This window comes from Adiantum capillus-veneris, chromosome 6 (assembly GCF_014529385.1).
Source record: "Adiantum capillus-veneris isolate H3 chromosome 6, ASM1452938v2, whole genome shotgun sequence".
In the NCBI taxonomy this organism is placed as follows: domain Eukaryota; kingdom Viridiplantae; phylum Streptophyta; class Polypodiopsida; order Polypodiales; family Pteridaceae; genus Adiantum; species Adiantum capillus-veneris.
In genome coordinates, this window is record NC_140936.1 from 128,248,569 (window position 1) to 128,262,688 (window position 14,120).

Consider the following 14,120-nt stretch of genomic DNA (forward strand, 5'->3'; position numbering starts at 1 on the left):
GGAGGTGTGAGCACCCTTGACCCACCTAAGAAGTTTGACACATGCGGTAACTGTCTATTTGCGGTGCCTGATCTACGATGATGCGTGCATCGCCCTAGAAGTGGTAAAAACTAGAATGTGAGGATGTGGCAAAGGGCTTTGGGTATCAAGGACCAAGATTACAAAATTGGTGCTTGTTTGGGTTTTTACCCATGAAAAATACCCGTAGGGGGTCAAAATTGGCCAAAACTAGGCCCAAAAAGTCAAAAAATGACCAAAAGTGGTGTGAATAGGCTTCAAATTGACACAGTGCAATCCCATGGTGTTCGCATCCTGTTTTCGAGTGTGTGGAGGATTGAATGAGAGATTTCACTCTTCAATTTTGAACTTGGGAGAGTCTATGGAAGTTCTAAGGTTTCCATGGATGTGTGTGTGCGAGGAATTGAGAAAAGAAGGTGCGGATTTTTGCAAGACTATGTGACCCTGTATCAATGCCATTAGGGTTGGCTCTACTCCAAAGAGTCCAATAGAGTGGAGTTTGGTGAAGTCTTTGCAATGGTTTGAGAGAGGATTTTGGTGGCTGGAGTTTTTGAGTTTTTTGTTTTTTGTGTGTATATTTTGGTCACCATCAAGTGTGATTTTAAGTGTTGATCAACTCGACTCACCTTGTAGTGTCTGTGACCATGCAAGGGCTTGTAGGTTGAGGTGTTTGGAGTTTGAATTGAGCTTGCGTGTAGTAGTTTCATTGATCTCTTGAGTGGTGGTGTGTGTGGGTTGGAATTTAATTAAATTCCTTGTGTGGTGTTGAGTTGTCTGGGTGTGTGAGTGTACGCACGCCGTCTTTACTCCATCTACGCTACAAAATTTTGACAGGTTTAGCTATACAAAATACTGACTAACTTATTGAAAGACTTATTTACTGATTGTAGAAATTTCTCTTACTCTACTGTAAAGTTTATTCTAAGACTGTAAAGGAATGTAAAGTAATTTATCATTAAACAAATAAATAAAATAATTATAAAGTCAAAAGAATACACATGAAGAGTATTCTTTGGCGATATCTCAATTTATTCCAAATTAGAGGAAGAGCATGAAGGACATGTAAGGAAAAGTAAGCTGTATGCAAAGAAAAGCAAATAAGACATATTTAGGAATTTTGGGAATTATTCAAGTCCCATTTTTTAAATTGAGATTAAAAATTGGAGTATTTTTTATTAAGTTTGACCTCATGGTTGTTTGTGAAGAGCCTTTGCACCAGGTAAAAATGAGGCACTAGCACATGAATAGGGGGCTCAAACTTAAGTTCAATCCTCACTTGGTGCTACTACTCACTAATAGATACGAAGAATGTTTAGGTATATAATGGGCATGTGGCTCAAACTAAGATATCCATTTTTTGATAGAAAAAGGCAAGAAGGTCAATGTTTACTATAACCTTTTACCTCTTGCTAGGCATTGTTCTTGAACCTCATGCCTCTTATGTGCCCCCATTCTATGCCCCTTTAGTGTCAGCTTCCACCTCTTGCTAGGTATTGAAAGGGGGTACATAAGGGGCATGAGGCTAGAGGTACCACCATGTTCAAGGTACCAGTAGGACACGATGATTAGCACACTCATAATTTGAGCTTTGACCTTGCTATAGGTATGTAAGGAGCTTCCATCTTGCTATAGGTATGTATGGAGCATGACTCAAGGATCAACCTTGTTCTAGATACATATGCAGCACAAGGCTAAACTTCTTTGCCTTGGTCTAGGTAGATAAGGGGCATAGGACTCCAAAATCTTGAGTCTTCATCTAGATACTGAAGGGGTAAGGCAAGCCTCCACCATGTTCTAGGCAATATGTATTGGAAATGAGGCTCAAACTTAAGTTTGAGCATTATGTCCCTTTAATACCTAAGGAAAGGTTGAAGTTAAAACTCTTGGGGCTATGCTCTAAGTATGTAAGGAACATGAAGTGTTTGAGCCTCTACCTTGTATGAAACCTGCAGTAGGTAAAGACATGAGGACCAAATTTTAGTTCTTGCTGATGCTCTAGGTATACAAGGGGCATGAAGCTTGAACTTGAGTTCTTGCTGATGCTCTAGGTATACAAGGGGCATGAAGCTCGAACTTGAGTTCAAGAAATTACCTTGTTCCAAATATGACAAGGACATGAGGCTCGAACTTAAGTTGGAGCCTTTTTCTTGCTCCAAATTTATAGGTAAAAAATCGAGCCTCCATCTCGCAGTCCAAAGTCGGTAAGTGCGTGAGGCTCGAACTTAAGTTCGAGCCTCCACCTTGCTCTAGGCACGTAAGGGACATAAATATTTAAGCCTCCACCTTGTTCTAAGTCAATAAAGAGCATGAGGCTAGAGTCTATCTCCATGTTGGCTACAAAATGTGCACCAATACTCAGAGACAGCTACATGCGGCCAAATCATGACAAGAGAATGGAATGCAGGGTTCTACAAGCCTTGTCTACATGCGGCCAAATCATGATGTGAATTTTGGATTTTGTGAGGTCTTTTATGAAATCCAATGACAAGACAGATGCAGTTAGAAGTGGTTGCAAGCTTGAGATGATTGCACAACACTAGTCACCAATATATTCTTGCAGCGCAAGCCTGATCCTCCTTCCCTTCAACTCCACCCTAATTTTCTCCCTCTGCCTCTATTTCAGCCGCTTCTATTTCGGATCCTCTAACATTCCTAGGTAACTGATTCTCTCATATCTACACGAATGTCACTGTAGGGAGTCCCGTGCAAATGACTTTCGTGCAAGAGACTGCCAACAATTGAAGTTTTTGTTTGAGATAGTGAAGGGGACGAAGAGAGATGCAGGAGCAATTGTCAACACGATGCATTAGCTGGAACTGCTAGAGATAGTGCAGAGCTTGGTTGCAATGGTGGGTTTGACTGTATATTTTGGGCTCTATATTGTCTAGCCTAGAGGTAGACGTGCCCAAGGCATGCCACTTAAGCTACACTATGTCTGGACTGGCCAATGGCTATTCCACAACAGAGTTTCTATAGTGGTTTAACATGTAGTCTCTTGCATCTGTGGTGTATATGGCGCTGATGAGCATGGTGTACTTTACTAAGGAGGAGGTGGCGTTGGGTTTGGGAGCATCCAAACAACTATTTTTGTGGGTGCCTAGCTTCGACGACCACCATATTGGCAGAGTGATGGCTAGAATGCGTAGGTGGATCTCATGTCGATGTCACTTGATGGATTTCTAGAGAGAAAGAGAGAGATGACGTGATTAGTTGGGCACCACAGACGACCATGCTTGCCCATCCTTCAATGGAAGGGATGTTTCCTCACGAACTATATTGGCATGGGGTCGCTGCTCAAGGCTTTGTCAAGATACAAGTCTGTGCTTGCTGACAGAATACAAACCTATACTACTGAACAAAATACAAACCTACGCTTGCTGAGCCAGGAGTGGGAGTATCCATTCCCTTATCATCCCTACTATCCCATAAAAAATTCTCTAATATCAAAACACGAGACAACCAAGGCTACACTTCGTTACATTGCTAACTCTGCAGCAACAACCATCATCGCTCTGCAAGTATCGTTGCCACCATGCGCGTAGGCTGGCATGAAGATCAACATTGGTAGCAAAATACAATGCAGCACTTAACGGCAATGAACGACATCAGCAGATGGCAGGGGAGAACCACTATCACAATCTGATGGATTTGAAGTTTGAATTTCAAAATTCAAATTAAAGTGCATTCACTTAATGAGGTTCACGTGATATTTTGTCTTGAACTAAGTAATGGTGCAAACCACTCACTTTTCATGAGACCACCCAATGAGCAAACCCACACGTTTTTTTGCTAGCACCTAGAAGATCAATGATGCAATGCTTTGGATCATAATGCAATGCCTTCATCTTGCTCGACCTCAAGTTCGAGCTTCAATCTTTCTTTGAGGTTCTAGATCCATACTTTGAAGATGTACATAGAGTATGCATTATGCTGTGAGACTTTGAAGATGCACATCGAGTACAAATTCTAAGGATGGAAGTTCGATTTCCGACCTCAAGTGACTCTTGTTCATCTGATATTCAACAAAGTTCACGTGCATGTTCTAGTCCATGTGTTAGAGTTGGCTTTGACAAGGAGAGAGGGATAGTTCTATCTCTCAAGCCATTTCTTGTTTGATCATCTGACTTCCTTGGATGGAGTTTAGAGGTGGAGCATCTGATGCTAGACTCTTAGCTGACAATGACAATAGTTGAAGGATTTTTTTGATGGAGTGTGGACTTCTCCTTTCTCCATTTTCTCTCCTTCTCGGGTGGTAGTGTGGCTCTACAGATTTGGTCACTTCTTTGCCCCTTTGTGAGCTTGTCAATACTAGTTGTGGGATAGCTCTTTGATCTCTTGTGATTTTTTCAGCACTAGTTTAAATGGGACATGTTTGCAACCCTCTACCTCAAGTTTGAGCCTCAATGCTTCTTTGAAGTGGTTTTGGTTACGTTCTCAAGGTTAAGTTGTAATGATACAAATATGTGTAAGTAAACTCCAAGGTAGTCACCTTGCAAGATCTCTACAAGTATTCACAAAATTGAGCAACTTCTTTTCTATATTTATGTCAACACAATTTGGACCTCCCATTTTGTTTGTAAGCATTTTCAAAGATGCTTGATCTAAACTTTTAGTCCTAACATCTTCTAACAAGACTTTTGTCCTTGATGGAGTTGTTGGTCACTGGTGAAGATATGTATCCATCATGCAAGCTAACCATTGTATCTTCTAATTTATTGTCACCATATATGCTTGCTTGCACAATTACAACAGGCACATGCTATAGATGGCACACACCCTCAACCAAGATATTCAGTCTCACAAACACTTTCGATATGATCATTGTCTCTGGAAACACATACTTTCAAAATCTCACTATACTTTTCAAGGAGAGGATCTGCACCACTCTTAGAGTATTAGCATCAAGTAGTTGCCTCATGACCATACATCTTTTACACCTTCTTGTAGGGACAACCTACATGTAACATGTGCCACAAGCATTGGGCTCCAAGACAAAACTTAGAGCTTCCTAAATAGCACTTGTTTAGTAGTTTGTAAATTTCAAACAAGAATGATGTGCATCCTCAACCAGACTTTAGATGTTCTTAGAAATAGAGGTAAGCAGAATTGTCCCATTTTTGTGCATTTTTCCCTAAATTCCTAAATTGTTGTTAAATGTACATTCTTCACCCCTAAGGTCTTTTACTTCGGGTTTATCATTTCACCTTAAGGAGTCTCTGTTGACCCTGACAAAGTCAAGGATATTGTGGAATGGCCTCAACCCACTTTACAAACCAAAGTGAGAGGCCTCTTAGGTATCAAAGGGTGGTACAGGATCTTTGTAAAGGACTATGCTCTTAAAGATGCACCACTAATCAACTTGCTAAAGAAAGGAGCTACGATACTTTGGGAAGAACAGCATGAAGCTTGCTTCAAACAAGTTAAGGAGTATCTTGCTTCATAACCTCTTTTAAAACTTCCAGACTTCACCCAAGAATTTGAAGTGATCATAGATGCTAGTAACCTTGCATTAAGAGGAGTCCTTACTCAAGAAGGAATGCCTATAGATTACACTTCTCGGAAGCTTAAGATTCATGAAGTGAATTATGCTACACATGATTTAGAATTGCTAGAAATTATTCATGCTCTGAAGCTATGGAGACATTATCTATTGGGATGAAAATTTCAATAGACAACAGATCACAAGAGCCTTAAGTGGATTTTTACCCAGCCTAACCTTAACATGAGACAGAGTAGATGGATAGAGCTCATGCACGAATATTTTTTTGATACTAGATGTAGACCATGTAAGGATAATGTTGTGGCAGATTCCCTAAGCCGGAAAGCTTTTCTGGGGGCATTTTCCATTGCTAACAACCCTATTTTAGACAATCTCTCGAATGCTACTATCAGAGATGCAGATTATCAAATGCTTGCTAGTATCCTATGTGAAGAGATGGTATCATCAAATCAGCCAAAACCTCTACATTCTTCTTTGGAAGATGGGAAAATTTACTATAGGAATCAACTATGCATATCTAAGGATTCTTCCCTAAGGAATGCTATACTATATGAAGCACATGATGGCCCAACTTTAGGACATCCAGGTTATGCCAAAACCCTCAATGCAGTTTGCAGCAGAAGTTACTATTGGCAAGGTATGAAGGGCGATGTCCTTTGCTATGTCAAGCAATGGTTGTGTTGTCAAAGGATTAAGGCGGAGAGACTAAAGATGCCAGGTAAACTACATCCTTTAGATATACCCCAAATGAAATGGGAATGTATTAGCATGGACTTTATCACCGGGTTTCCCTCTGTTCAAGCTGGCTATGATTCAATCATGGTCATAGTCAACTTGCTTACTACGGTGGCTCACTTAATCCCATTCAAGACAACCTTTACAACTTCAGATATTGCTCGTCTATTTGTGAAGGATATTTTCAGAATTCATGGTTTACCCAAGAGGATTGTCAGAGATCGTGATGCCAAGTTTACTTCAAAGTTTTGGGTATCATTGTTTCAAGCTATTGGAACTTAGTTATGTTCTAGTACTGCTTGTCATCCTAAATTTGATGGCCAAACTGAAAGAGTTAATCAAGTAATTGAAGACATCCTCGGAGCCTACTGCAATAGAGAACCTCGCAAGTGGATTCAATACGTACTTTCGGTATAGTATGCATACAATTTATCTACTCATATAAGTATTGGAATGACACCTCTCAATGCTCTTTACCATCAAGAATGTTTATCACCTCTTAACTTTTTTGACCCCACTATAAGGGTAGAAGCCTCAAAGAAAATGCTTGAAGAAATGGAAGCTCAAACCAAATCTATTCGAAGCGATATTCAAGAAGCTTAAGATTGACAAAAGAAGTACAAAAACTTGAAAATATTTGACCGGATTTTTAAGGAAGGTGACAAAGTTTTCGTACAAGTAAAGCCCAGAAAGAGAAATCTGTCTCTCGAAAGGTATAAGAATCTTAGCTACCGATATTGTGGACCTTATGTAATAATCAAGGTTGTAAATGATCAAGCTTATAAAATAAAACTTCCTTGCCATATCAAAGTGCATGATGTATTTCATGTAAGTATATTAAAACCTTATGTACATAACCCTAACCATGTCCTTGATGATGACGAGAAAATCATTTTACCTCCTCAAGATGTTGTGTAGCTTCAACCTGATACTATTCTAGAAACTCAAGAAAAAAAGCTTAGGAATAGATCTATTAAAGAAAATCTTATCTTACGAAAGTATTTCCCTATAGAAGATGCTACTAAGTAAGATGAGACAACCCTTCTTACGGATTAGCCTTCACTGTTCTTGAGATGAGGGCATCTCAAATTCTAAGTTGGGGAGATTGTGAGGTCTCTACTTCCAAATTTCACACGAGTTCTATTATGCATTTAAATTTTTCAACCATTGCTCATTATTTAAGATGTTCGCATTCAAACTATGAACCGTAGGCTACAAAAACAAAGACTTTAAAATTTACACTACAAAATTCTCACAGGTTTAGCTGTACAAAATATTGACTAACTTATTGCAAGACTTATTTACTGATTGTAGAATTTTCTCTTACTATTGTAAAGTTTATTCTAAGACTATAAAGTTTAACTTAAGAATATAAAGTAATTTATCATTAAAGAAATAATTAAAATAATTACAAAGTCAAAAGAATACATGTGGATGACACATGAAGGCACATGGACTCACTTGGACTAACATAGGAGGGGACAAAGTGGGACACATAGTCACATGGAAAGGAGCGGTTAGTCTTGACTAATCTTAATGAGGGGGTTATGTGGCCTTATCTCTTGATGATGATGACAAATTGGTCAAGCTGATGGGTACCACAAGGGGACCAAAAATGCAGGTATGAATTTTTAGAAAAAAGAAATTTAAAAAAATATTTTTAATAAAAAATAAAAATATTTTTTGAAAAAAAAATATACTTTCTTTTTTTGCTATAAATAGAGCACCTAGTCTCACACTTTGGACATAGAGATTGCCTCTACAGCGCTCACGAAGTGCTGCCACTTCTTTTAGATATAGAAGGTGTCCACAAACCACTAAGAGAGCAAAAACTCTAGTAGATTAGTAAGTTACATATTAATTAAGCATTCAAGTAGCTTTAGAAATGATGTGTGTATTCTCGCATGCTCTAATCTCTCTAGTGGATTAGTCATATTCAATTAGCTTTATGAAGGATGTGTGTGTATTATCTCTTACTCTAATCTCTCTCATGGATTACTAAGATTCAATTACCTTTAGGAAGGATCTATGTGTATAATCTCTTACTCTAATCTCTCTACTGGATTAGTAAAGTTTAATTAGTTTTTAGAAAAGGATGTGTGTGTGTTCTATTTTACTCTAATTTCTCTAGTGCATTAGTAAAATTCAATTAGCTTTAGAAAGGATGTGTGTATATTTTATTTTACTCTAATCTCTCTAATGGATTACTAAAATTCAATTAGCTTTAGGAAGGATGTGTGTGTGTGTTATCTCTTACTCTAATGTCTCTAATGGATTAGTAAGATTCAATTAGTTTTAGAAAGGATGTGTGTGTGTGCTCTCTTACTCGAATCTCTCTAATTATACACTCTCTCTAGTTAGTACATCTTCACTATTAATTTACGCAGAGTTAATTGAAAGTTAATACATAAGAGTACTCATAACACTCTTATTATGTATAATGAAATTCTCATTCACCAAATTTATTATCAATTAGATTAATTAGTGTTTTGAATAATAGTAAAGTTGATGTAGTTGAAGTATAGAAATTGAAGTAATAATTGGATTAGAAATGTCATGCATAAAAGTAATACATTTATAAACTTTCAATTTTGTAGTTTAAACACTTAATTCTTGATTAATTAAGATTTGAAAAAAAAATTATATCTAGAAAATATAGAAATTAGGTATAGTACAATAACACTAAGTACGAATCCGAATTGGCGAGGGTTCAAATTACATACTCTCTTGGAAAATTTTATTAAAGTAATATTCAAGAAAATTAACAAGGTTACTTATACATAAAAAGGACCTTAGATTTTCAGAAAATTAATAGGAAAATTGACCAAATTAAAGTTCTAAGTGTATAACCTAAGTGTAGTACAAAAATGGCTTCAAAGTGTGCTCGAACCCAAGACGCTAATGATCATGAATCCGATACAAGTAACAGGGAAACTACTGTGGAATTGGACCTATGATACAGGTTAGTAATGTAATTTCAAGTTATGCATCATTGCATATGCGAGACCATAGAGATATATTAATCACCTTAGGAAAGGAAAACACGGACCGAAACCAAGGAGCTTAACCCCAAGAAACTCGATATATGTATGAAAAGTAGGAAAGAATGTTTGGTTAAGTTGTTTTCCATAGGAAAGAATGTTTGTCCACTACTTTAGATATGGTTTTTCTCAAGATTCTCTACTTATTAGCGCTGGCAGTTGCCGAGGCGTGAAATGACATTGAGGGTGGCACAGCTGATGTTGCGGTGGGAGTAAACCCAGGATGGCCCAGTGGAATACTGTAGTTATGTTTTTCCATGGTGTGAGGATGACGCCCGGTTTGGCACCGTTGTTGCTGTGACCGGAGTACGCCCAGGTTGGCATACCGAGTACTTGTCGAGCGGTATAGGACGCTCAGAATGACAAGGTGTTTTATGAATAATGTATATATCAATCAGATCTAACGGTGCAAGGAGAGATTCTTAAGTGAACCTAATCCAAAAGTCTTTGGTTGAAAAATGGACTACTTCTTGCTTGATTACTCTTTGTAAAACCGTTTGAAGGGTTGTTTGAGGAAGGAGTATCATAAATAAGGTAAAGGAACATGTATGTTTGAACAATGTGGTAGTAATTAAGTTTAAAAAAAAAGGTAAGTGCTGTGTGGAAAGTGGGAGAATGATACCCTTATGGTATCATTCTATGGATGGGTGGACCCAATGAGTCGGGTAACTTTCCAACGCTAGAAGTTTTCTTTCTTTATAGTCATAAATCTCACAAGAGACGAATCTTGGCAGCTGTGTTGACTACAAGAGGTACTTAATAGTAGCGACGCTCGTAGTGCAACGCTCAAACATGAAAACCACGGCATCGCTATAGGCGTCGCTATGTTACTTGTAACATAGCGACGCCGCCAGGGCTAAAAAAATAACCGAGAGCGTCCGAAAACTCAGATCTTAGATCTGAGTTTTCGGCGCGCGCTCAAGCAAAAAAGGTAACGCGCGCTCTCCCTCTCTCTCTCTTTCTTCTCCACACACACACACACACACACACACACACGAGGAGAGGGAGGAGAGCCAGATATGCTCCTTCCCTGTCCTCACTCTCATGTTTCCTTCCCCTCTTTCTCTCTCCCCCTCTCTCTCTCACACACACACACATTGTATTTTTGAGAGAGAGAGAGAGAGAGAGAGAGAGAGAGAGAGCACAAGCATAAACAAAAAACGCACACACATGCATAAACAAGAATGCACACACACATTGAGAGAGGAAAAGAGAGAGCGAGCATGCATAAACTAAAAACACACACACATGCATAAACAAAGAATGCACACACACATTGAGAGAGAAAGAGAGAGAGAGAGAGAGAGAGAGAGAGAGAGAGAGAGAGAGAAGAAGAAGAAGAAGAAGAAGAAGAGAGTCTTAACATCGTAGGAAACTATCCCAAGAGACCTAAAGATCTAGTCGACAGGAGTTGAACTCAAGACCTGTTATTCATGAGGGAAATAGAATAACCAATCTATCACACTTCGGTGATAGAAAAGTTATACCATTTTTCTCCTTTTTTTATTGGCGTGCACACACACCCACACACACACACACCCGAGAAGAAGAGAGTTTAATTTAACATCGTAGGAAACTAATTAAAGAGACCTAAAGATCTAGCTGACGAGGAGTTGAACTAAAGACCTGTTATTCAAGAGGAAAATGGCATAACCAATCTACCACACTTGGGTGATAGAAAGGTTATACCATTTTTCTCTTTTTATTGGCACACACACACCCACACACACACACACAAAGAAGAGAGTTTTAATGTCGTAGGAAACTATCCCAAAAGATGTTAAAGATTAGGTTAGATGTAGACTTACTTAATATTAGATTTAGGTTTATTTAAGTTAAATTAGATTAGATTTAGGTTTACTTTTAGTTAGATTTACGTTTGATTAGATTTAGGTTTATTTATGTTAGATTTAGATTTACGTTATATTAGATTAGATTTAGGTTTATTAATTTAGATTTATTTACGTTAGATTTAGATTTACGTTATATTAGATCAGATTTAGGTTTATTTACGTTATTTACCTATTATTGAAGAGGGAATTGGCATAACCAGTCTACCACACTTGGGTGATAGAAAGGTTATACCATTTTCTTCTTTTTATCATTTAAGATAAGGTTAGATTTAGATTTTCGTGTAGGCGCAACTCAGAGAGCCGTCGATGCTTCTCAAAAATGGCGAGAAAATTTCCTGCGCTCACAGCCTCGACAGTCCATGCGGACCATCAATTCCACCTGCATGTTCGAATGCTGCTACCATACAATAAGCCGTCATGATCAGCTAATGGAAGATCAAATCGAGCCTACACAAAAATTAGTGATGCAAGATGACGATTCCAAGGGTCACACACACACACACACACACACACACCACATCCCGTCAAATCTAGAGTAAGAATTAAGTGCCTTGAGCAGACATCAGCTACATTGCAAGAATGGCGTACCTCCATGCTACAAACAAAGATCTACTGTGAAAAGATGTTAAGATGCTGTGAAATGCTACAGCTAGAGAAGAGGCAAAGGGGTTTTGTCCACTACATGCAGTATCATGTAGACGTGGGTGTGTAGATTTCTTGTACCCACAAATATAGGCATTGACCAATAAAGACGAGATTATAACCCGGTGGTTCTGATCTCCGTGCACCTCTAGACCGAGGTGTGCGAGGATTGGACATGAATAGAGAATGTGAGGTAGTTTACAGTGTGAACAAAGAGAGAGAGAGAGATAAGACGAAGAATGCCAATAGAAGATTAAATTTTTTGTCCAGGTTATAAGATTTTTACTATCATTATGAGTAGTGACGAGGATGTGGGGCCATCCAGCCAGAACACATATCTCTCAACGAGGATCTTATGTCCTTGTAACCATTGGAAGCATGTTGTGCGATGGACAAGACACGTTTCTTTGCAGCACGTTCGCGAATTTGGCGACTTCGATCTATCTATTATAGATCGAGTTGTTGTCAATTATAACTCGTCGGACTCTGACGCTGGCCAACAGGCAGCAATCTTGCAACCCAATAGAGGTGCTCGCAAGCGCTTTGGTCAAGTAGCATACGTGAGGCCATAAGATGTAGCCTCTGACAGCTCGGGGGATGATCATGCAGACCACATTTCCAACGAGGCAATGTTTGAGCCCGAGATTGATGAATGATCGAGACGATCATGGATTCAGAAAGGCTTATCTATGGTGATATGAAAAGTGAAGCCGATACGCCATTGTATAGTGGAGCATGTGTGTCTAGATTGAAAGCGCTCCTGGTTCTTCTCAACATGCAGGCAAAGTTTGGATGGAGTGACACTAGCATCAGAGCGCTTTTCAGGTGATCTATTATAATTAGTTTAATTTAATAAAACTCTAAATGTATAATGATCTGATAGATTTTTACACAATTATACCGTATTTTTATGTTGTGTGGATTGCTCAAAGAGCACATACTACCAACTGATAATGTGATGCCAGATTCTCGAGAGGAAGCAAGAAAGATTTTGCAAAACTTGGGGATGGATTACAATTCGATCCACGCTTTGTCCTAATGACTGCATTCTTTTCAGAGGAGAATACATAGACATGGAGAAGTGTCCGAAATGTGATTCCGAAAGATATCGAGTAGATCTTCACGGAACAAAAATTCCGCAAAAGGTTTTGTGCAATTTTTCTCTGCTTCCTTGCATCAAGCATTTCTTCGAATATAAGTCCATGGCCGCCCTAGCATCATGGCATGAGGAGAATAAATCTTTGGATGGTGTGCTATGGATTCCTGTAGATTGTGCAGCCTGGAAACATGTAGATGGAACATGGTTAGATTTTGCCAGGGAAGCTCGAAATTTGCGCTTAAGCCTGGCTATAGATGGTGTAAATCCATTTCGTCAAAGATCAACATCTTACAGTGTATGGCCCGTTGTCATCGTCAACTACAACATTCCCCCGTGGTTGACTACGAAGAAGGGGCACCTATGGCTAAGCTTGATTGTGCCGGGGTGATATAAAGTGAAGAATATGGATGTGTATCTTTGTCCACTATTGGAAGAGCTACAACAATTGTGGATTGGCATAGAGGTGGTGGATATGAGCCGACACACAGTTCGACAGAATGCTTTGGTAGAGGCATTCTAATGTGGACCATGCATGAGCCGACACACATGTGGACGAAATGCTTTGATCAAAGGCATTCTAATGTGGACCATGCATGACTATCCCGGACTAACAGAATGCTCAGGTGATCTATTTACACTCCTCACTCAAACAGTGTAAATCTTGGTTTTTCTCAAGCTGATCTATTATCATGTGTATACATGCAGGGCTTCAAACAAGCCGATACAGAGCATGTGTCACATGTGGACCTAGAATAAATGCATGTAGGGCGTCCTCATTGAAGAATCAAATCTACGAAGGTCATCAAGTTTATCTTCCAGAGAATCATGTGTTACGCGATGACTTTTTGGGAAGAGAGCCACCGAGGATGTCTTCACAAGCATGGTTAGAGCAGAAGGAGATGTGTGATGACGCGTTGCCCCTAGGGATGAAGAGACTATCTCTATGGTACGAGTTACCATATTGGCCCCGACTCATGATCAATCACTTGCTTGATCCAATACACATATTCAAGAATGTGGGTAATCTACTATGGGACCATCTGACCGACAAGAAAGATACTTTGGGAGCCAGAGTTAACCTTAGAAATGTGGATCGTATGGAGCAATATTGGTCGCAAACAGCGTCCGATGAATCTATAAAACTCCCTAAAGCACCATGGATTTTCACAGGAGCCCAAGAACGCAAAGTAAAAGAGAACATTCGAATCTCTTTGCGGACCCCCACTGGCGTA